Genomic DNA, 26,475 nt, shown 5'->3' with positions numbered 1-26,475 from the left:
GGTTGGTGATGGTGAAATGGTGCATTTTTATGCTTTGATTGATCCTGATGTTTGATGCCTGTAACACAACAAAACAAACTTGAACGGCAGAGCTGAGACCTAGCAGTGGGGATGAAAGCCACAGCGAGGAGAGCAGTCAGCCAGTCAGAAGCAGAGGCATGAGAGCAAGATGGGAAGCTGAGACCTAGCAGTGGAGATAAAAGCCACAGCGAAGAGAGCAGTCAGACCAGCAAGAAAATTAAAAAGTGACGTCGGAACGACGTCGTAATCAAAACATTCGGAAACAGCTAACACTAACTACTAACTAGCAGTAAACTAACAGCTAACACTAACTACTAACTAACAGTAAGCTAACACTAACTACTAATTGACAGCACTAAAAATAAAAAAAGTTAAAAAAAGATTAATTAAGAATTTAACTTTTACAAAATAATAATAATTAATTAAATAAAGCTTTAATTCACAGTGGGGGTGGGAGAGGTGACAATGGCGTGGTAGGCGTTGTGTGAGAACTGTAACATGTGGGAAGTTGCTGGAGGGCAGTCTGAGTCCGGGTGACACATCTGCAGCAAATGTCTGCAAATGAGGCAGCTCCAGCTCAGAGCGTCTGAGCTGCAATCCGAGGTGCAGACATTGCGCAGCATCAGGGACAGTGAGTGCTTCCTGGATAGTTTCATCCTAGAGCCAGTCACTCCCCTGAGGCTCAGGGAATGTAAAGATACCAGTATCAGTCAAGGACAGGCAGGAGATTAAGGGAACACCAGAGAGAGTGGTAGTGAAGCCTCAGGCTTTAACCGTGGCCAACAGGTACAAGATCCTTGCAACCTGTATGGACAAGGAAGCCTGTGAGGAGGAAGGGAAACGTGATTCCAATATTAGGGGAAACAAACAGAAAGTTGTAGTAATTGGGGACGAGACTATCAGGCGGAAAGATACACTTATCTGCAACCACAACCAGGAGACCCAAAGGCTTTGTTGCCTTCCTTGGGCCAGGGTGAAGGTCGTCTCAGCCGGGCTGGAGGAGAATCTAAAACATGAGGGCGAGGATCCATTGGTGGTTCTTCACATAGGTACCATTGACATAGGTAGGGTTAGTCGTGATGATTTGAGGAGGGAGTTCAAGGAGCTGGGAACTAAATTAAAACAAAGAACATCAAAGGTAGTGATATCAGGATTGCTGCCTTTGACATGTGAAAATTGGTACAGGAATAAGCAAATTGGAGAGTTTGAATGCATGGCTGAGGGAGTGGTGAGGAACGTAGGGGTTTCATTTTATGGGCCACTGGCACCAGTATTGGGGGAAAAGGGGTCTATTTCAAAAAGATGGGCTCCACTTAAATCGGGCTGGGACAAATTTCCTAGCAAACCGAATACACAGGGAGGTAAATAAAGATATAAACTAGTAAAGGGAGGCGGGGGGGGAATACAATTAGAAATAATCGCAAGCCAGCAATAATAAAAAGACTAAAGGTGACAGAACAGAATAGCGAGGGAGGTAAACAGAATAGGTCAAAGAGGGGTAAGAAGCTCAATAAAGAAGATAGGGCATCAGAGAGTAGGGGAAATGGTAAGAAATTAAAATCGCTATATCTGAATGCATGAAGCATTTGGAATAGAATAGATGAATTAAAGGCACAGATAGATACAAACAAGTATGATCTAGTAGCCATTACTGAGACATGGTTACAGGGAGATCTAGGGTGGGTGTTAAATATTCCAGGGTTTTCAGCTTTTCATCCTGTAGGAAGGATAGACAATGTGGAAAACGAGGTGATGGGGTAGCCTTGTTAATAAAGGATGAAATAAAAACAGTAAAGAGGAAAGATTTCAAATCAGATAACCAGGATGTAGAGACGGTATGGGTAGAATTATGAAATAACAAGGGGCAGAAAACATTAGTGGGAATAGTTGATAGGCCCCCAAACAGTGATCACAGCATAGCGTAGGGTATTAATCAAGAAATTAGAGGAGCATGTAGCCAAGGTAATGCAGTAACAATGGGTAATTTCAATCTTCACATAGATTGGGAAAACCAAATCGGCAAAAGTAGGGTAGATGAGGAGTTTATAGAATGTATGAGAGATAGCTTTCTGGAGCAGTTTGCTGAGGAACCAACTAGCGGACAGGCCATCCTAGACCTTGTTTTGTGTAACGAAACAGGGCTAGTCGGTAATATGGATATTAAGGCTCCTCTAGGGCAGAGCGATCATAACATGATAGAATTTAATATTAAGTTAGAGAGCGATGTAGTCAAATCCAAAGCAAGGGTCTTAAATGTAAATAAAGCTAACGTTGCAGGTATGAGGGAAGAATTAGCTAAAATAGACTGGGGAATCAGATTAATGGATATGACAATAGACCAACAGTAGCAAACGTTTAAAGATGTAGTGCATAATTCTCAGGGGTCACATATTCCGTTGAGAAATAAGAGTACCACAGGGAAAGCAGTTCATCCGTGGCTAACTAGAGCAGTTAGAGAAAGTTTAAAACTAAAAGAAAAGGCTTATAAAACTGCCAAAACGAGTAGCAAACCTGAGGACTGAGAGTGTTTTAGGGACCAACAAAGGAAAACCAAAAAGCTCATTAAGAGTGAGAAAATGGATTATGAGGGCAAGCTAGCTAGGAACATTAAGACAGATTGTAAGAGTTTTATAAATACATTAAGAGGAATAGGCTAGCAAAAGTAAATGTGGGTCCATTACAGGCAGAGACAGGAGGAATTATAATGGGGATAAGGATATGGCAGAGTCCCTAAATAAATACTTTGCTTCTGTCTTCACGTTAGAAGACACAAGAAGTTTACCAGAAATAGAGATGAACCAAGGGGCTAATGATAGGGAGCAACTTAGGGAAATTTACATTAGCAAAGAATTGGTGCTAGGGAAATTGTTGGCATTAAAAAGTGACAAGTCCCCTGGACCTGATGGTTTGCATCCTAAGGTTTTAAAAGAGGTAGCTCATGAGATAGTGGAGGCCTTGTGTCTGATCTTCTAAAATTCTTTGGATTCTGGAATGGCTCCCATTGATTGGAAGATCGCAAACGTCACATTTAAGAAGGGTGGGAGAGAAAAANTGGGAAACTATAGACCAGTTAGTCTGACATCGGTGGTAGGGAAAATTCTAGAATCCTTAATTAAGGATGTCGTAGTGGGATACTTAGAGGACCACAATATGATTAGACAGAGTCAACATGGCTTTACAAAAGGGAAGTCATGCTTAACAAATCTTTTAGATTTTTTTGAGGACATATCAAGTAGATTAGATAGGGGGAATCAGTGGATGTAGTGTATTTAGATTTCCAAAAGGCATTCGATAAGGTGCCGCATAAAAGGTTGATCCACAAGATTAGGGCCCATGGAATTAAGGGGAATATATTAGCATGGATTGAAGAATGGCTAAAGGGAAGAAAATAAAGAGTAGGGATAAACGGGTCCTTCTCAGATTGGTGGGATGTGACTAGTGAAGTGCCACAAGGATTAGTGTTTGGGCCTCAACTATTTACAATCTACATCAATGATCTAGATGAGAACATTGAACTTAATATATCCAAATTCGCGGATGACACTAAACTAGGAGGGAGAGTAAACACCGAGGAAGACATTAAAAAAATGCAACAAGATATAGATAGGCTAGGTGAGTGGGCAAATAGGTAGATGAAGAAGTATAATGTAGGGAAGTATGAGGTCATCCACCTAGGTAGCAAAAACAATAAAATAGATTATTTTTTAGAAGGGGAGAGACTAGATAGTGTTAGCGTTCAGACGGACTTGGGTATCCTTGTACACCAGTCACAAAAAGTTAGTTTGCAGCTACAGCAAGCAGTTAGGAAGGCTAACGGTATGTTGGCATTTGTTACAAAAGACTTAGAATATAAGTGTAGGGAAGTCTTGCTGCAACTGTATAGGGCCCTGGTGAAACCACACCTAGAGTATTGTGTGCAGTTTTGGTCTCCTTATTTAAGAAAGGATGTACTCCCCTTGGAGGGGGTACAATGTAGATTCACTAGGTTGGTAGCAGGGATGAAGGGGATGAGTTATGAGGATAGGTTAAGCAATTTAGGCCTATATTCTCTAGAATATAGAAGAATGAGAGGTGATCTGATAGAAACCTATAAGATTATTAAGGGGCACAACAGAATAGATAATGGGAGACTTTTTTCCCTGGTTGGAGAAACTATAACCAGGGGTCACAGTCTTAAAGTTAGGGGTAAGCCCTTTCACACTGAATTGAGGAAAAACTTCTTCACTCAGAGGGTAGTGAATTTATGGAATTCTCTACCCCAAAGGGCTGCAGATGCTCAGTCCTTGAACATATTCAAGACTGAGATTGATAGATTTCTTGTGGATAAAGGGATTAAGGGATATGGGGTTAAGGCGGGGAGGTGGAGTTAGAATAGATCAGCCATAATCTTATTGAATGGCGGGGCAGGCTCGAGGGGCCGAATGGCTCCTAATTCTTATGTTCTTATGTTCTTGTGACAGGACATTTGTCTTCTACCCGAGCTGGTGGACACAATCAACATGCAACTAACTTGTCAATGGCAGGCTCCAGCAGAATACACTTTCTTACATAGAAGATTGCCAGATGAAAGAATTTAGCCTTTTACTGTTACCAGCTGTCATATTTTCTGATCCCTATGAACTGAGTGCTAATTAGGGTGGTTTTGTGCAAATAATATTCCCAAAGCAGGTAGTGAACTATGTACTTTGAATTACATGCTTTGCGTTGCCACTAATAGATAATCACATGAGAGTGTGTAATGCAATTAAAAATAAAATATCTTTCCACCAAAAAGAAAATTGCATGATTGTGTAAAGACTTTCATCTATGCGTGATATGCAGTTGCTAAGCTGGGATGACAACATAATGACAGCGGATTGCCTCATTACTGTGGAAATATTATTAAATAATTTGCAAAGCGTTCCTTTTTGTCAAGTTAAATGGAAACAGGCAAACAGGTATTCAAAAAGCATGCCATCTGTTGTCTTGTAACTCAAGCTTAAGGATCAGGTTTAGGTTCAATGTTTGGGGTTGTGTGAGAATAACAACTGCAGTTTAGCACTAGCTGGAGAGAACCTTACTAGAGAAACATTATGGAGGGAGGTGAAATTGCAGGAGATGGGAGGAAGGCAGTAGAGAAATTGCAAGGCTTGACTGACATGCACAACGGTGAGACTTATTAGTCAAACATATGTTCTGTTTTGAACTTCATAATACTTTGCTTCTGTTGAGTTACAGCTATGTACATAACATTGGTGTTCTGGTCCGCAATCTCCAGATAAAATTAATTAATATTGCCAATAATTATCAAAATTAATATTAGTATATCATTCACTTCATGACTGTTGTGGGGCATTGCTATGCGCAAATTGGCTGCTACATTTGCCACAAAAGAAACACAGAAACACTGTAAAGCTCTTTGAGATGTCCTCCGGCCATGAAAGCCATGATGTCGGCAGATTCTAGCTTGATTTTTTATTATTAAAAGACAGAAATGGCACAGCAAGAAAGCACTGCTCTGAACCCCACCAATAATAAGATCCAACTAACATTTATAGTTTTCCGATAACATGGAAATATTTATCCCAAAGGAAAAAGCCTACTAAATTTCCCTAGGATTTTAAGATGTGGTTACATTAAAGCACTGATGGTGGAATTTCAAGTTCTTGATTATAAGAATAAGAATAATTCTTGTATTTGATATTGTGCTTCTTCATATCATTGAGACATTTGAAAGTGCTTCACAGGATATATTACGAAGTGATGTGACTTTGGTGTATTTTGTAGGTGAAATTTCATGCTTAATGATTCAGCTGTCTCTGAGAATGCATGTTGCTGAGAAATGTATTCTTTGCTTTGAACTGTGAATATCAAAAATGTTGAAACAATTATGTTATAATTAGAATAATAAGTGTTATGGCCATTGTGGGATATGAAAGGCATCAGTACCTACAGCGCCTTGGGACGTCCTCCCGACGTGAAAGGCGCTCAATAAATGGAATCTTGTTGTTGTTGTTGTTGTACAGTAGGATGGGGATAGACCACTTGATAATTCAATTGCCCTATGCCTAGGATTGTCAACCTTGGATGATTACTATCAAAAGCTCTGAATCAATTATTAGGAACACTGTAAAACTTTGCTTAATTATAGTTAAATTGGAAGTAAATGTCAAATTCTTTGAGAGATCAGGAACGTAGTGGTTTGTGAACAATATTGCCTTTGGCTTTACACTCAATGACTAGATTTGCAAAAGCAGCAATACGGAAGAATATTACTAATGCTGGTGATAATCTTGCTGTTAATTGCAGCAGCTTTGATGATGCTCTTTTATAAAGAGATTTTCCCAGGGGAATGTTTTACCCTTTGTATTTCGGCATGAGTAACTCAAGTTAAATTCATGGTATTTGTTTGAAGGATTTTCCTTCCAATGAATTTTCTTTCCTTGAAGCTCTATTGAACCAGGTCCACCAATTTCATTGTTGCTCTGGGCAGTTGCTAGCTTGTGTCCTGAATCGAATCATTTTGAATCAATGCCTTCCTTGATAATGTGATCTTATGTTGCTTAATGAAATGGAGTAACATTAATAAAAAAANTTATCAATCTATATGGCTACATCCTCAAATATAATATGGAGAATGCAATATTTTCTTTTTCTATATCTCATTCACAAGTATAATTTTGACTGCAATGGGTTAATTATATATACAATTCTGTATTTTGAATTTCAATAAAATTGAAAACTTTTGGGGTTGTCAGACAACAAAATAATCAAGCCCGCAGAGACAGGCGCTCCTTTAATAACATGCTTTATTCAAGAAACTTTTACAAAGTGATGTGTAAGTACAGAAAAGCATATTTCCCCAATACAGGAAACAGTGTAATTATTCTTTTCTATTCTCTAGAGACTGTTTGAACTTTAGGCTCATTATAATAATAATAATAATATTAATAATAATCCTTTCATTTGATATAGCACCTTATCAAGTCTTTGAGACATCTCCAAGCACTTCAAAGTCAGTGACCAATACTCATGCCCCTGAACAAACATGTCAAATGATGTCCTTGACCATTAACCCATGTTATATTTTACTTGAGAGAACAAAGACTTCAAACAACTCTCATTGGTTACCTTCCGTCAATACTGCATTCTGTTTCTCAGAATTTGAGACTCCCGACACATTTTCCTCACACTTCTGCGTAACAATGCCTCCTAGTCTTTTTTCTGCATAACTATGCAAGGATATTAGATAAAGGAAAAACAGACACCATTTTTGTGATGGTGGAGTCCTGTAGCTCAGTGGTTAGAACACTTGCCTCACAAGCAAGAGACTTGGGTTTGATTTGTGGCAGGTCAAAAAAGTTTCCCTACTCCACATGCCTGATAATAATCCCTCAAGAAGAAAAAAATGATAAATTGGTCACTTCAATTCAGGACTTTTGTGGGACACTACTGTGTGAAATTGGATGTTGTGTTTCGCCCACAATTCACTTTACAGTATATTCTTGGAAACACTTTGAGCCATCTAGCAGACGTGAAAAATGCTACAACAAATGCAAGGACTATTATTATTTTTCATTATTAATTTCTATCAAGGTTCTTAGCAGAATGTCATTTAATAAGGCATAGCAGTACAAATGTTAAGTAACTTCCTTTATGAGCAAATTGCATAATCAAAACAGCATAATAATTAACTTAACCAAACCTAATGGTCTATCATGTTAAAGTTATTACAACAGCAACAACAACAACAACAACTTGTATTTATATTGCGCCTTTCACGTGGGGTAGCTTCCCAAAGCGCTTATAAATATATGTTTCATACTGTCAAATCTTAGCAACAGTATATATATTCTCATGTTACATCATTCTTATGCTTAGAATAATTCATCCATCTTGCTTCAATATAGCACATCTAATATATATAAAAACATATGTTTTATATCGGTCAATAGTCTGAATCTGAGAACTTTGGTAATGTGTGTATATATATATAACATACACATTCCTTGTTTTGCATGATAAACAATGAAGGACTCCCAAGAATGTTATTAATTACATCTTCAGAGATCAGTTCCAGACTCTGCCCCTTTAAGACTTTCATGGCCGACAAGGAGACTGCATTCCCTATCTGATCAAAAGAACATTGAGACCTCTCAGCTGGTTTAACCCTCGACTGATGAAGAATTGTCAAGGACAAAAATGTGCTAATGTGAGCTTTTAAATTTACTTTCATTTACTACAAATTAAGTAAAAGTTGTTAGTGACAAACAGGATTACACACATGGTAACACGGTGTATGGCTGGACAAAATCTTACAGCATAATAACCATTTCCATTTATATAGTGCCTTTCATATCAGGAGGGCGTCTCAGAATGCTTCAAACGGCTTACTAGGGGCCTGAGCTGGGGGAAGGGAGTGGAGTTGAGGGGAGAGGAAGGTGCCCGAAAGAGTGGTTGAAAGCTCGCCCACTGAGGTTGGGGTGGATTGGGTGGATGATATGAATCCTCTGCATTAAGACACTCATTTGGAGAGTTAAAATGTTTTGCATTGGGAATTAAGGGGTTAAAAGACTTGCAAGCAATACAACCTTTTATTGGCAGCTCTACATGTGTTCTGCTGTCTCACATTTTGACTGGGAATGGTCAAGCTGAGTCATCAATCACATTTTGACAGCGTTTTTGCCCCTGTATCTCTGTTTTCTGAAGTATTTCATTTGTATTTTTTTCTCGGGGTCAGCTTTCTTACCTTTACTTTCTCAGTAGTACAACAGGCTGACAAGCTAATGTACCATGTTTGTTGGGTCCTGCCCTGTTTCTCTCTCAATGAATATCTTATGCTCTTCTAATTCTTTTGCCATTTTGTCATTAAAATTCTATTATTTCCTAATCTGCAATATCTCCTTTCTTGATAAATCTTTCACAATTAAATCTATTTTTGTCCAATCCCATTTCTGTACTAATAATTATCATCAAAAGATAACAAGATTGGTACAGATGAACAAGGCACTTTCACCCATCTGAGCTTCCTTCCTTGCCTTATTCAAGGAACATTTCAAGACTATGCCTTGGACCACCCTCTGACCACCCCCTTGCCCTCCACCCTCCATGATCCCAACCAACCCCCTAGCCCAAATCCCGCCCTCAGGTCCAAATCCCTGACTAGCCAGCGCCTTGGGATGTCTGTCCGACACAAAGTCTTTCCAGAATATCCATTTTACCATCATCCTATTACAGCATTAAGCATTTTTTGTGCAGTATGCTGCCTCTACAAACCTTTTTTATAAACGTTCCATTCGCTATTTACCATCTGGCTAAAGAAATACATCCTGCTGTCTGTCCTGAACTTGTACCCCTCCACCCTTTGTGTAATCATTGGACCTGATAATTTCCATTAGCTATAACCTTCTCCATATGTCCCTGGTTGCTATACAGTACAAGTCGCAGTTTTGTCTTTCCCTGAAATAATCTCCATATAAAACACCAGAGCTGTATGCGTTTCGCCCACAAATATACAGTCTATTCACTTTACAGTCTATTCTTTTTAAGTGCTTTGAGACATTGAGAAGACGTGAAAAGCGCTATATCAAATGCAAGGATTATTATTATTATTATGATATCTAGTTGATTTAACAAAAACATTTAATTTCAGTTTCCATTCAGTTCAGAATGTGAGCAATGTATTTCCTGTTGCTGAATGTCTGATACAGTATATCTAGTGCATGTCATCTTCTCAGCAAGAGATGTTTAATGATTGACACATGAAACTGCATTAAACAAGCACGAGAATTGATCATAGTCTTTAAAACAAATAAATCCACTTTGTCTCATGCCTATTACAGTGAAGCTTGGACCAATACAGCTCATTAATGTCATGGAAGGTTGGTAGGAGGGTATTGTGGATTTTTTTTTGGTGGCAATTAGCTGTGACATGCACAGATAGTGATCACCATGCTTAAGAGTGTCCAAACCAGACTGAGAATTCCATATTTGTGTACCACCAACACATTCTGCCTGGAAGGATGTCCACTGTTTGCCTAATTCCAGAAGGGTTTAGGCATTTAGGCACAGATTGCAAGAGCAAAGGCTTGGGGACTCCAGGGTGTGTGTTGGGGGTCTACTGGAGACTAACCAGCTAAAACCAATTAGTTTGCAATTGAAAAAGCTGTCTGGTCCTGCTTGCCAAGTTTGGACCACCCTATTGTCAGGGCTTTCATTTGAAGGGTTAAAGGAACCAAGTGGGAAGAATCGGTGTTTTCTTCTAGAAGGATGATATCAAATGAGCGAAAGGGTCTTGTGTCTTGTTTCTGGTTTGTGTTTTCACTTGATTTAAAGTACCCCGAGTGTTGTGATAGCCTTGGCGTATATACTTTTAAATATATATGCATTATTTAAACATTATGTTTCAATGTGAACTACATGTGAATTTCTCGTGTTCTCTTGTGTCAAAGGGAAAGAAACATTTTCAGGCAGTAAACGCTGTGATTTCTGATTTATATTGGGGCCGCTCAGTATACGGGAGTCAAATCTATTGCTGTTCATAATATAAAATACAGCTGGTACCTCCACAGGCTTGCAGTCTGTCATAGCAGGACACTTTGACATTCACCGGTTTATAATTGGCTTCCGAAGCAGCTTCTGTATTCACAGCTGAACACTAAACGCATAGCACAGTGGAGTATTTGTAATATTTCATCGGTTAATTTGACTGTACAGACCAGCGAAGACATATCTGTGATTGTGAAGCTTGTCTTTTCAGTGCACCATTATTTATGGTGAAAGGGCTGAAATGTTTGGAAGGTACCTGCAGTCAAAAATACAGCTAAAGTGCAGAGATTTATAAAGAATTCTACAGGTCACTGACGCATTTGCCTTATGTAACCAAACATACACAGCCACTGCACTTTACTGTATATCCTGCCATGTGTTTTGGGATGTCATCCCAATATCAAATGTAAGGATTTTACTTTGTATTATGTATTAATATTAATATTATGTAATTACAGTTTAAATCATTGTAGAGTGTAAAGTGCTATGTCAAATGCAAGGATTATTATTTATTATTATATACTATAAAATCCAATGGCTGTGTGTGTGCTGTAGACAAAGGTGGCAGCTAATATGCAAACAGCAATGTCCCACAGTGGTTAATGTTATTTGTGGGATTGTTGACAAAGACACTAGGAGAAACTCAATGATTATTGCATTGGTGTACAACTGTCTGCTAGTTGTCCATTATTTAGAAGGTAACTGGATAAACATCTGGACGCAACAACAGAAAAGGGATATGGGAACAAAATGGTAAATGGTGTTAATAAATAAATTGATTATTGACATGTAGAGCAATGGAAGAGATGGATGGCTTTTCCCAAATGTCTGCAATTTCTTCCCACCCCACAACTTTGGCCTGTTGATTTCATCTTGAAGCCGGCACGAAGCTTTCTACAGGTGACAAATGCTATTGCTTCCTGCAAAGTGCACTTCATGCGATAGTGTTATTTATCCCAGTGCCACTTTATGGGCTGCCGTTCAGGTTTAAATGTGATCGAGCTAAAGTGGTATTCCACGAACATCACAGCATTAGGTGTCAGCCTGGCTCAATTGGTAGCACTCTCACTCCTCTGAGTCAGAAGATTATGGGATCAAGCCCCAAATTCAAGTAATGCCAAAAAATCTGTAACAATGACTTGAACAGTACCTTGGTTTAATGTCTCATCCCCAACAATGCAGCACTCCCTCAACATTAACAATTTGTTGATTTCTGGGACCTTTGAAATATTACATGAATCAAGTATATCCCCCTCCCTGCTCGCACTACCATCGTCGTTCGGCTGTTCAGCCTCTCTGTCACCGTCCTTTGGAACTTCATTCCACAGTGCCTTTGCTTTGCCCCCTCCTTTGCCTCCTGCAAGGCCGGTCTCAAGACCTTCCTTTTCGGTCACGCTCCTTAGCCCCACCCTACCTGCCCTTCACCCCTCCTGATCCCAACCTCTAGCCTGGGTGCAGCAATGTGGGACATCCTCCTAATGTGAAAGGTGCCATACAAATGTAATTTGTTATTGTATATTTAGACCCAGGTAGAATCAAATCCTACCACTCTGCTCAGAGAGACAAGAGGTTCTCTACGCATGTTAGGGTTAATAGTCAGATATTTTGCTGCTTTCTGGATTGAGTAGATAAGGACTGGAAGGAGAAGAATCCAACTTCTATCCCTTGAGCTAGACATTACCATTCAAGCAATTAAGAAGCTCCCAAGGCACTGTCTGGCCCAAAAAGCATAAGTTTTGGAATATCTTCCTGAATCATATAAATTTCATAAAACTACATTAATCCCTAAAGCTGATTCTACTTTACCTTGCTCCCAATTTCGGCCTATTAAAATTTTCTGAATACATATTGGAATTTACCATAAAAGACTCACCAGCAGATTGCAATCAATTACTTTTTATGAATCTCAGCGAGCACCTTGTTCAACAGATGGCACTGCAGAAAATACTGTGATATTAGATTATTTTATTAAATCTGATACTTTTCCAAATCATCCCACTTTGTGCTGGTTCACTAATTATTACTAAGATTTTGGACAGTGATAACTATTGGCTCCTGTTTTTAGGCTACAGGCTATTCATGGCTTTATTAATTGTATTCGAAATTCATTACTCAGAAGTGAGCCTTCCCTCACTAGTTTCACAGGTGAGTCCATCCATTTTCTTTTAATACTTAACAGTAGCCAAACCAGACTGAGACTTGCACATATGCATTGCTACTTACATATGAAAATTTCCCTGTATCTGCAAATGAAATGCACACCATTTTAACCTCACAAAGGAATGATGGAAGAGATTTTTCTAAAGAGGGAGCAATTGAATAGGCTTATTCCAAGACTAGGCTGGGAATCCTAGAGCATCTGTGAATTGAAGCTTATTAAATTTGACAGTGTGCAAAATGGACATAAGCAAAAGATGATAATATACAGTTAATGGTTTTAAGGCCATGGAGATTGAAATGGGGGAGAATAAATTGGTATTTTTCACTTCCAATATTTTATTAAAAACCCATTGAATTGCAACAAATACATTTCTGGGAAACGTACAACGATATTACATGCATTATTTCAAAAAAAAACAAAAAGATTACATTTGTATAGCGCCTTTCACATCAGGAAGACATCCTAAGGCGCTGGACAATCAGTGTTTCGGACCCGAGCTGGGGGTCGGGATTGGGGAGGGTGAAGGGCAGGGGGGCAAGGAGGGTGACCAAAGCCAGGCTTGAAGAGGAGGGTCTTGAGATGGGTCTTGAAGGAGGCAAGGGATGGGGCGAGGCGGACGGACTGTGGAATGGACTTCCAGAAGGTGGGGCAGAGTGGCAGAAGGAACATCTGTCATCTGTCACTGAAACAGCTATACATTGGTTTCATGCTAAAAGTGTGGAACTCAAATGTTTAAACAAACCTAATACAATATGTTGTGTGGTCACCCTCCCGGAGGAATGTTCCTCATTTAAAAATTCTTCCTGTGTCTCAAAGTGTTCCCAAGCAGTAATTTTAGGTTGCATTTTGAATACTTTTTGCAATGTAGACATATTGCTTTTGAAATAGATCTTAAGTCTGATCAGTTTCCCTGAATTATTGAGGATAATATTTTGCCCATAAGATATACAGTCAATTCACTTTACAGTATATTCTGTGAAGTGCTTTAAGACATCTTGAAGATGCGATAAGGTGCTATGTCAAATGTAAGCATTAATACTATATATTTTACTTATCTATGGTGTTTCATAACAAGTTCCTTGTTCCACGTGCCGTCTTTACCACTTATGTCTTAATAACTGCAGAAATGACAGAATGCCAAATCAGCATTTTTCTTACTAATTAAGAAGTCTGCAGGGTAATTGCCAATGTTTCTTCACCAGATCAACTAGGTTGACTCTCCAGTGTTGTGCTGGAGCAGTGCTGCATTGTCAGAAATGTCATCCTTCAGATAAAGCATTATACCAAGGTCTCCGTCCAAGTGGACATTAAACAGAATTCGAAAATAGAAAATATTTTCTTCCAGTGTCCTGGCCAATCTCCCACCTTAAATTGGTCATCAAATATGGGACATTGCTGAGCAAATTCGCTGCTACAATTCATTACAAATACACAGTCATTACACTTAATAGTAATTGCGGTGAAGTATTTTATAATAAGGCAGTATATCAAATATAAGCATTATTATTATTATTATATACTGCCTTTATCAAAAAATTTAGAATACAATAAAATACAAAATTACATTTGTATTAGGGTCTTTTATGTTCGGAGGACGTCCCAAGGTGCTGGACAGTTAGGGATTTCAACCCGAACTGGGGGGTTGGAATCAGGAAGCGTGGCAGGCAGGGAGGATAGGAGGGTGGTCGAAGGGGCAGTCGAAGAGGAGGGTCTTGAGATGTACCTTGAAGGAGGCAAGGGAGTGAGAAAGGTGAAGTGAATGTGGGATGGAGTTCCAAAGGGTGGAGTCAGAGAGGCTGAAGGCCCAATCATTGATGGTGGGGATGTGGAGCAGGCTTTCACCTGCTGAGTGGAGGGAGCGGACAGATGCCCATAGGAACCTTACATTTATAATAATACTGTATTAAAAATTATATCTGTGATGATCAGGAACAGATATCAAAGGTGGCGTCACAACCAAGCACGAACAAAATGTTTTTTCTGAAGATCTTAAAAGAAATCTACAAGAAAACAATTAAAAATTGAAGCCGTGCCAAATTCTGGACACTGTAAAATGTTGCATTGATAGACTAAATCTAAAGACCCAGGTGGAATTGTTCCTCTGCCGGGTTCATTAATGGCACTTTTTTTGCATCAAGCTTAGACTGATTTAACAGCTGCACCTTAATAACACACAAAGGTATTCACAGGAACCCATTCTTCTGACTGATCTATAATTTAAACACTGGCGGAAACCCTATGTGGGGGAGAGAGAGAGAAAAAGAAAGAGAAAAACAATTGTTTTCTCTGTGAGTCATTATTTGTGTGATGGAAAGGCACAATTGTAACATAATGAGCATTGCAAACGACATTAAAAGATGGGCGAAGGCTACAATACTTCAATTCAAACCAAAATTATTTAGAACAATGAAACAACTCACAGCCTGACACTTGTATCAAAAATGAAAGTGCTCATTATCACCCTGAAGAAAAAGTGCTCAGAAGCATGAAGAAAATAAGTAAGAAAGTCTAGTGGACAATAACACCTTAGATTTATTTTTTCAGCGGGTCTGTCAGATAACTTTCCCTTCAATCTTCTTTCACTGTATCTTCTTGGACTGCTGACGAAAAAAAATCATGCGGTTTTTGGAGGAATTCCAGCAACAGTGATCACAGTCAGGAACTTTTGTAGATTGTTTCAGATTCTTAGGTCAATTTGAGTAAAACCACTGCTCAAGACAGCTCAACTTTCTCTCCAGCTAAGCCATCAAGAATTACCTGCATATTCGCAGTCAGAAGAGGGAAGCAGTAGAGACAGACTTAATGTTGCAGACAGTGATGAATTAGTGGCGAGCACTACACAGAGGCGATGGAGGCAGATACAATCATCAAGTTCAAGAGTAAATTAGCTACTTGTTGGTCCTGTGGATTTCTATATGAATAAAGGTCACTGAAGGTTCTGCTTGCAATACGTCTGTGGAAGACTGTATCTGGTTTGTGATCCATCTTCTAAGCTTCTTGTACCCCACTTAGCATACCCTGTCCATGCATCTGCTGTAGGCTGTTATCTATGCAAGTGATGCCAGAATTGCAACTTCTCGAAATTTTCATGGATCAGTTTAGACAAGAAGGCGAGAGATCTCGCCTCTTCCAAAGCAGGAAACCTTTACCAAACCAATACAAGCTTCTGAAGGGCATTATGTGAATGCAAGTTGTTATTTTTGATCATGGTACCTGAGCCCAACATGTCTCAGCATCTCAGGATTAAGATGATTTTCTTAACAAATTAACACCAAATTCAATTGGGAAAGTTCTAAAATTGATATGTAATTCTCATGTCAATTTTCTACTGTTCTTAAGATGAATTACAAAAAATAAATTTTAAGAATTTTTCAAATTTCTGCATATACCTATATTTTGAAACAATGGTCTTGCATTTGATATAGTGTCTCATCACTATTTTTAGGAGTCCTGTAGCTCAGTGGTTAGAGAACTTGCCTCGCAAGCGAGAGACCTGGGTTCGATTCCTGGCAGGGCGAAACCTTGGGCAAGTTTCCTTACTCCACACGACTGATAATAATCCCTCAAGATAAAAACAATAATAAAATTGGTCACTTCGACCCACAACTGTTTGTGGGACACTGCAGTGCGCAATTTGCTGCCATGTTTCGCCCACAAATATACAGTCAATTCACTTTACAGTATATTCTGTGAAGCACTTTGAGACATCTAGAAGACGTGAAAAGCGCTATATCAAATGCAAGAATTATTATTATTATATCACGTCATCAAGTCTTCTCAAAGCGCTTCACGGGATATGCTGTAAAGTGCAGTGACTGTGCATTTTGTGGGAAAAATACAGCTGCCAGTTTTTATACACAGCAATGTTTCCCAAATAGTGATAGAGTGAGTGACCAATTTATTTGAGGAATTTTTGGCCAGCACACTGGGAGAAACTCTGTTTTTGAATAGTGCCATGGGATTTTAACGTCCACCTGAACACTCAGTTGGGATCTAAGTTTAATGTCTCATCCAAAGGACGGCACTCTGAAAACTCAACAAAATATTTTTAGACCATGCCTACAATCACCTTTCCTCTCAGCATCAAGCACTGCCACTGTTTAAGTGCTCTGTGACACTATCCCCACCATGCAAGGTGCCATATAAATGCAAGCTGTTGCTGAATTAATGTCTCATACTAAGGATTGCACCCCCAACAATGCAACAGCAGTGTAATGGAGTGTCAGCCTAGACTAGCTCAAAGGCTCAATGCGTTGGTTCAACCCACAACTTCCTGTGACCCACAAGTATTTTCTTGAAGTATTCATTTTACAGTCTTATTTTATGACACAATGATGTGCTTTGCGATAAAAAAAATAGTGGTGACGATAACGACTTCAATTTGCCTTTAAATTTTTGCATCCAACCTGGAGCTATTCCACACACGCACATGATCCCGTGGACTGCAGATAAAAGAACTGTTCCATCTACCGCATCCTCCACAGGAATCAAAGAACTGTGGGATTGGGATCTGCTACCAGGTTGCATGTCCAGACTGTCTATTGCGCTACACTTGGCAGATCTGATTACACCATTCAAAGGTTTGCAGCAACCTCTCCTATCTCTTCATTTCTTTTCATCTTTAATACCGCAACAACTAAATTTGTAATTTTCATCCATGCATCATTATATTGTATTTCAAAGGCATTCAAAAGACTGGTTATGCAAAAAAATTCTTTTGGGGTTTCTTTTTGTTTAATAAGTCTTCCCTTCCAAATTTCCCCTGCCGTTCACCCTTGTGTTTTGCCTTCATATTGTGTAAAAATCCTATCTCTTCAACCTTGCCTTCAATCAATTCCCTCCTAATCCCTTTACTGGTGGAGCCCCGTAGCGCCATGGTTAGTGCACTTGTCTTGCAAGCAAAAGGACACAGACTCAATTTACGGTCACGACGAAACCTTAGGCAAGTTTCCTTAATTGGCACACCGCTGTTTAGTAGCAAAAAGTAGGAACCTGGTCGTTAGTTGATTGGTGGATCACTTTCTGCCGAATAATGCCTCTGGTAATAATCCCTCCAAAAAAACATTTGCTTACTCAATCCAGGACTGTTTGTGGGACCTTCTGTGTGCAATTGGCACACAAAATGCACAGTCAATTCATTCATAATGTGAAAAAAAACAGAAGTCGCTGGGAACACTCAGCAGGTCAGAAAAGGAAAGTGAGTCAGAACTGACGAAGAGTGTGGACCAGAAATGTTGACTCACTTTCCTTTCTCCATAGATGCTGCCTGACCTGCTGAGTGTTCCAGCGACTTCTGTTTTTGTTTCAAATTTCCAGCAACTGCAGTATTTTGCATTTTGTTCACTTCATAATGTATTCTGTGAAGTGTTTTGAGACATCTGAATAATATGATAAATCGCTAGAATAAATGCAAGGATTATTATTTTATTATTATTACTGACTCTTTGAAGTTCCCATTCTGTTACTATAAAACACTTCAAGTTACCCTAATGAAAGCACTGTAAAATGACCAATATAATCTAAATTTGTATAATCCTCACATTTGATATTTGCATTTGATATAATGCTTTTCACATCAGAAGCCACATCTGAAAACACTTCACGGGATTTTACTGTAAAATTCAATGACAGCTTATTTCTAGGGGAATGCGGCAACCAATTTACACACAACAGTGCCCCACAATTGATCAGTGAAGTGAATGACCAGTTATGTTTATTAAGGGAAGGGATATCCATCCATGAAAACCTTTTTACTGTCCAATATTTGGTTAACTCTCATCCGCATTTAGCTCCCTTCTGTACTATCTGTGTTCTGCTTTTAAGGCTGCCCTTTCTCAATCCCCACTAGCGTTCAGCAAAATCCTTTCACAGCAGTGCGACATGCTGAATCTTTCCGAAATTACTTTGACTTTTCATTCATCCAACAAAGTCATCCCCGACCAACAGACAAGTGCTATTATGAAACTTTTTGTTTGGTTTGAAGCTATAAATAGGCTGGATGGCTACACAGCATAGATCAGCGGAAAAGAGCACCGGGAAGGTCTGTAGGGCTCTGGAGTCTGTCACAATATTTTATTTTATTTTTCCTTTAATCAGCCTCTCATAATGTGTCAAAAAAAAGTTTCAAGCGGAAAATTATATTTTGTGGCAAAAGCCAAAAATAATTGACGTCACTTGTATGGGGAATTAATTATTGGGCCTGTCACACTGGTATTCCCTTGTAACCTATTGCTATGTGTAGCCGACTACAATGTATCTCTGTTTAAAAAGGATTAGAACCCTGATCTCTTCTCCCATCCCCAATCGGACCTCTCTATTCCCTGTCCTCAGCCTCCAAATCCACAGTTTGTGATTTGTGTAGAAAAAGATATCATCGAGAGCTGTGCTGAGCTCCCTTTGGCCTCTTAAGCCTCCAATTCCAATTACGTGTAACTAGAGCACACTGTATCAGAGCACCCCTTCCCCTTTGCTGCCCCATCCACTGCAGAGTCTCGTTATTTGAGGTTGTAATGCTATAGTTGCATTGTTAGCATTGACCTACTTTACTCGTTGATTCTGTATTTTTTTGGAAGCAACAACAAAAAACTGTAACAAAAGACTGAATCTGTAATCACCGGAGCTGTTGTTAACAGCAATGTTGTGTCCTGGAATAACTGTATGGAAGATATTAAACAGACTTAGCAATGTTCGAAAACAGGAACCAGTGGAGGCCATTCAGCCTATGAAGCCTATTCCACCAGTTTGGTTGTTCTTTTAATCCCAAACAGCTCATCCTTTTTTTATACCACTCCTATCCAAGTATCTGTCTATCTCTCTTGGAAACATTCATTATGATTCTGCCTCTACAGCTTTCTGCAGCAGAGAGTTCCACATCTTCACCTCCCTCTGTGTGAAGCAATGCTTCCTGACCTCAGGTCTACTCGGCTTAGTACTGATTGTAAGATTATATCTCTGTGTAATGGATCCCTTTACAAAAGGGAAGAACCATCCACAATGCTGTGGCAACACTCTTGAGCTCTGGTAACTCTGGCACAGATGCCGAACAAGGTCCCTTCTCAGTCACTCCTGAAATTCTGATACTGGATTCCTGGAAGAAGCTCCAAGAAAACCCAGCAGTGATGAGCTCCTTGGGAGAGCACCAGACAGTGAGATGGGTCCAAAGCTAAAAAGATCTATGTTGTTGTGAATAAAGTGACTGGCTTCTCTTGGAACATAGGAAGGAACATGAGAACATGGGAACAGGAGTAGATCATTCAGCCCTTCGAGCCTGTTCCGCTATTCAATTAGATCATGGCTGATCTGTACCTCAACTAATCCTATCAATTCCAATTTCATGCTTTTTCCCCATATCGCTTGATACTACCAAAAATCTATCAACCTCACTCTTGAACGTGTGGTTGGATCCGGCATCTACAGTCTTTTGGGGGAGAGAGTTCCCAATTTCTACTACCCTTTGAGTGAAAAAATACTTCCTGATTTCACTCGTAAATGGCCTGGCTCTACTTTTAAGACTATGTCTCTTGTTTTGGATTCCCCCACCAGAGGAAATAGCTTCTCTGTATCTACCCTATCAAATCCCTTTATCATTTTAAACTTCTGAATCAATCACCCCTCAACTTTCTAAACTCAAGGGAATACTATCTAAGTTTATGCAGCCTTTCCTCGTAACTTACAACAACAACAAAATTACATTTGTAAAAAGCCTTTCACATCGGGAGGACATCCCAAGGCGCTGGACAGACAGAGTTACGCAACTGAGCTGGGGGTCAGAGTCGGGGATGGTGGAGGGCAGGAGGGAAGTAGGGAGATCGAAAACACGGTTGAAGAGGAGGGTCTTGAGATGGTTCTTGAAGGTGGCAAGGGAGGAGGTGAGGCAGAGAACTGTGGGATGGAGTTTCAGAGGGTGGGGGAAGAGTGGCGGAAGGTCTGCCTGCCAATAGTGGGGCGAGCGAGGTGGGGGACGTGAAGCAGGCTGGAGAGTGTTAGAATATTAGGAAGTCCCAGAGGTAGGGGATAGCAAGACCATGGAGGGCTTAAAAGGTGAGGAACCAGGATCTTGAACAGTATCCTCTGTGTGATGGGAAGCCAGTGGAGTTGGGCAAGGATGGGGGTGATTGGATCATGGAGCTTAGTGCGGGCAAGGACACGGGCTGCAGAGTTCTGGATGATCTGCAGCCTGTAGAGGGAGGAACTGGGGAGGCCGACAAGCAGTGAATTTGCATAGTCGAGTCGAGATGCAATAAAGGCATGTATGAGGGTTTCGACGGCCTGCGGCGTGAAACAGTGGCGGAGCTGGGCGAAGTTGCAGAGGTGGGGGAAGGCAGAGCTCATCATGACGTAGATGTGGGGTTAAAAGGATAGTGGAGGGTCAAACAAGACCCCAAGATTCCGGACTGGCTTAGCAAGGTGGAGTGTGCAACCATGGATGGCTGTCAGCGCCTGAGGTGAAGAGCCAATCAGGAGGGTCTCGGGCATGTTGATGTTCAACTGAAGAAAGCTAGCTCTCATCTAGGACTTGATGTCTGATAGACATTCAGTCAGCATAACAGTGGTCCTGGAGTCAAGGGTGGAGAGGCATAGAGGTAGAGTTGGGTGACATCCGTACACATGTGGAAGTTGACCCCATGTCTGCGGATGACGTCACCAAGACCAACTTAGCCCTTTGAGGCCTGGTAACATTCTAGTGAACCTGAGCTGCACCCTCTCCAGGGCCAATATATCTTTCCTGAGGTGGGGTACCCAAAACTGAATGCAGTCTCCAGATGGGGTCTGACCAATGCTCTATGCAGCTAAAGCATCATTTCTTCCCCGTTGTATTCCAGGCCCCTTGAGATAAAGGCCAACATTCCATTCGCCTTTTTGATTAGTTTTTGCACTCCACCGCCTCTGCTCTCACCTCAATCTTCATGGCTCTGTCCTTGACGGGTTCAAATCATACCTCTCATACCGCCTCCACTTCATTTCCACAAACGACTTCTCCTCTAGCCCCCGCACCATTTTGTGCAGCGTTCGTCAGGGCTCTGTCCTCGGTCCCCTCCTTTTCAGCATCTATACGCTCCCTCTTGGTGACATCATCCGCAGACATGGAGTCATCTTCCACATGTATGCAGATGACACCCAACTGTATCTCTCTGCCTCCACCCTTGACTCCAGGACCACTGTTGTACTGACAGAATGTCTGTCCGACATGAAGTTCTGGATGAGAGCTAACTTTCGTCGATTGAACATCAACAAGACCGAGGATGTCCTGTTTGGCTCCCATCAGCTCCTCCACATCTCATGTGCTGACAGCATCACCATCCATGGATGCACACAGCTCACTAAGCCAGTCTGGAAGCATGGCATCTTGTTTCACCCTCAACTATTCTTTCTACCACACATCCATGCCATGACCCAATCTGCAGCCCATGTCATCTCCCGCACTAGGCTCGGTGATCCTATCACTCCCATCCTTGCCTAATGCTACTGGCTTCCCATCACACAGAGGATACAGCTCAAGATCCTGGTTCTCGCCTTCAAAGCCCTCCATGGCCTTGCTCCCCCGTACCTCTGTGGCTTCCTAACCATCTACCATCCTGCCCCTTCCCTCCACTCAATGGGCTCTGGTCTGCTTCACGTCCCACGCCTCGCCTGCCCCGCCATTGGTGGGCGAGCCTTCTACCACTCTGCCTCCACCCTCTGGAACTCCATCCCGCAGTCCCTCCACCTTGCCCCATCCCTTGCCTCCTTCAAGACCCATCTCAAGACCCTCCTCTCCGACTGTTCTTTTGATTACCTTGATTCCCTCCCTGCCCTTCACCCTGCCGAATCCCGACCCCCAGTTCAGATCCGAAACACTGACTTGGGACATCCTCCTGACGTGAAAGGTGCTTTACAATTTTAATTTTGTTGTTGTTGTTTTAAGAATGTATTAATGTTTCCAGATATGAATTATTCTCATTGTATTTTTCTAGTGAATCTTATTCATTATTGGAGAGTGTCAAAAAATGTGGATGATTTTTGAAGAGTTTTGTATGGCTCGTTTTACACAGGTAGAAATTGGAGAGGAAATAATATAAATCAGAATTAGGCCTACAGGTTTTTTGGGCGTCTAACGTCCATTTTAAATTTAAAAATTCATACTGTATCCATTAGAAATCATCCAGATATGCAGGATGGACCATTTCAGCTACAGGACAACGGACATCAATTTTTTTTGTGTGCGTTTTCTTTTTCAAATATCACAGTTACAGCAACAAACAACTATAAGTAGGACAGACATTACAACCGACTGACCTTACGCCATATCAATAGAAAAAACAGGTTTACCCATGTTCAGCTAAAGCAGAAAATTTACTGGTCTGAGCCTTGCTACGTACAGTTTCACTCACAATTCATTGCAGGTGATTGCAGAGGGGTAAAGAGGTCTCTGCCAAGTTGTGTTGCAGGCAGAAATCCCAGACATACAGCAGCACACTCACCCTTTTAGGTTCCTCAAATTATGCCTTTAAGTTTCCCTGCTGAGTGCTTTGCGAACTGAATGTGATTTTTTTAAAAAATAATATTGTGAAAGCGAGTTGCCAACCTTGCGGAGAGGTCAGTTTGAAAAGCGATTCATGACCAGTCCTTCAAAACTTTCTGATGGTATTATCAATGCCTACTGTGATATCCTTTCAGCATCTGCTTCAACTAGGAATTAAATGTTTTGCTCATACTTTCTGACTTCCACATGTCTTGTTTGAAATTACGATTCCTTCTTACCAGAAGACACAGATTTTGATCTTCGTCTCTTCTGTAACTTTTGCAGTCCTGGAATGTAAGGGTACAGTGCCAGCATGCAAGAATTATCATATATGTTTAAAAAATGTGCATGTTTACAATATTTCAATTGGAACATTTGAAATACACGCTTATATTATTTGCCTTGAGATAATTTCTCCTCATCTTAAATCCTGATCCTGAATATATCATGCTTGTGCAGAGGTATTTAACACCGTTTCAATTTCTGTCTGTAATTTCTTTCTGTATTTCTCATGTTTTAATGCATCTAATTAGACTTGCTTCTCTGAATCAATTTTCTCCGTGTCATTTCTTCTCATCAAACCAAATCTTCCCAGATTGGAGCTGCACCCAAGTGTCGAAAACAATTTCAGTTATTAGGAATCAAACAAATGTAAGTCCCCTTGTACACTACATTCATTTGCACAAATAATGATGATGATAATAATATTCCTTGCATTTGATATAGCGGCTTTCATGTAGGGAGCACATCTCAAAGCACCTCACAAGATACACTGTACTGTAAAGTGCATTGTGGCTGTGTAGTTTGTAGGCAAACATGCAGTTAATTTGCACATTGCAGTGTCCCACTAGCAGCCACAAAGTGAATGACCAATTCAAGGGCCAGGATAATGACATTCATAAACACCCACTCCAAAATTGTAAGATAAGTTATAAAATCAAGTGCAAATAATTTCCCTCTATCTGTTCCCAAAGCTTAAACTCAAACAAACTTGTTAGGATTGAATGAGTAGGTTTGTCCAAAGTGACTTTCACCTCTGTGGCTTGCACTCAAATCCTGCTCATATAAAATACAATAAAGTCCACTTTGCTTTGTAAGCTCTAAAGAGATTCAATTAAATAAGTTTGGGAAGCCTTAACCTTGTTCTCAGTGAGTATGCAACCACAGCTCAAAATTAGCCCTTGTTCTGCATGAACTGGCATTAAAATGAAAGATTGCTGCACATCAATAATTCATTCTAGTGTAGCAGAGAATGATTTGCTGAGATTGAAGAATGCTGACTGGCTGATGCTTAGTGAAAGCTTCAGAGAGGATTTTCAATTTCTGAACCAAGAGTTTGAAGACATCTATCAGAAACAATAACATATTATAAATACTGAATATGCATGTAGCATGAAAATCAACCAGTGGGCTTGTTGGGTCAAATGGCCTTCTCTTGTTCCAGACGTATATCTTGTCATGTAATAGTGTCAGTCAGAACTGCATCTCATGCAGCTTGTTTCATCTTCTGGATTAGTTCTTACTCTTTACTAATGCATATGTTGATTTGGTTTATATTAAACTCAAATTCTCATTGTGAATAAACCACTAAAGAGCCTGAAAGTATCATGGACTTAGCCTTAGGATCATTGTCGTAAATAGTAATATTGCACAGAAATTATGAAAATTCATAAATTCAGTCTTTGGAATAATAATAATAATAAGCAAGTTAAAACTGAGTTTACGAATTTTCCCAAATTACCCAGTTTTGCATTTAAAGTCAGTTGTCTTAAGGCTAAAACCATAAGAAATTTAGAACCTCAAAATGACAACTGCCTTAAGAAAGCCACATGTTGCTTTTATGAGGAGTTGTAAGAACGACTGACTGACAGTCAGTAGGTGAGTTCAACAAGTTTCATTAATCACGGTCAAGAGCAGAACTCGGGACTCCAATAAGCCATCCATCCAAACTCCTCAGCCTTCTAAACAATGTGGCACTGACAAAGATATCAAATTGACGTAGTCATCTGTGCCTCCAGCATACTTGGCATGTAATACATTTCTTGCATGGTCACACACCATTCATACTTTTAGGGAATTAAATCCCTTGTGTTTGATGTGAATAATCAGTGTGGCCCGATGTATACAATCAATTATTCGTTGCCCTTGTGGCATCCCACCTACCGTGAAGATCTGTTACTGCTTCTCTACTAAGTTGTGCTCCCTCTTGAAAAGTGAATGGACCTTGCAGCTGTTTCAAAACAGAGCTTCTATGATCTGTTCACTGAAATGGCAAACTGAAGATTCAAGTATTCCTGAGTTGTCTCTTTCTGGCGCTTTCATGGACTTAGGGAATAGAAGTTTAAAATGATCGTTATTTTGTGGCCAGGGCAGAACAGTGCTCATCCACAATGAAATGATAATTCCTATCACATCCCGTCAGTTTCCATCTTCACTCCTCCTCTTCACGTGAACATCCCTCAATGTTTAAATGCTCTGTTGCAAATTTCCATATCACCAGAAACTTCCTCATCTGCTCGCGTCTTTCCTTCTGACAATTGATATCTGTGAATTGCAGCATTCATTCTATTTGCATTGCTTACCAAGGCAATACAAAGAAAACACAGTTTCAAACTTCTGTTAAACCAATTTTATAAAACGGCACATAAAAGACAAGGGCATGGATTCCTGAGAGGGTTAAGTTGATCTAATTTGTTGCATTGTTCTTTGATTAGTTGGTCATTTGGTTGATAGCTTAACACAAAGTAGGGTCTCAATGTTGTGGCACTTCTTAATGGAATTCATTAATAAGGAATAATAATAATAATCTATACATTTGGTATAGCATCTTTCACATCAGGAGGATGTCTTAAGCTCCTCACAGGATCTACTGTAGTGCAACGACTGTGTTTTGTGTGCGACCAAATCTAAATAGCAGAAATGGGATCTTCTTCCAGTAACTGAAACTATTTCACTCCACTCCAAACCTTGGGAACTTGACTGACTGACACTTTCCTTATTAAGGAATCTTTAAATGCCACAAATCAGACCTTACTCTCTAGGTCAAACAACATTCAGAGCATAGATCATTTTAAGATTTTGTGTAAGTGACTAAGGACTACTGCAGATGGAACATAACTCATTAACTAACCGAAGAACTGTTTCCATATAATCCTACTTACTGTCCCTTGTCACCCATCCTATAAAACTTTCCACTTTTTAAGCAGGTTCCTTAAGCATTCAACAATCTCATTAATTGTTGAATAATGTTTATAATTTATTTCAT

Source organism: Callorhinchus milii, unplaced genomic scaffold (genome assembly GCF_018977255.1).
Source record: "Callorhinchus milii isolate IMCB2004 unplaced genomic scaffold, IMCB_Cmil_1.0 Scaffold3, whole genome shotgun sequence".
NCBI lineage: Eukaryota > Metazoa > Chordata > Chondrichthyes > Chimaeriformes > Callorhinchidae > Callorhinchus > Callorhinchus milii.
Note: the sequence above shows the minus strand (reverse complement) of the source record.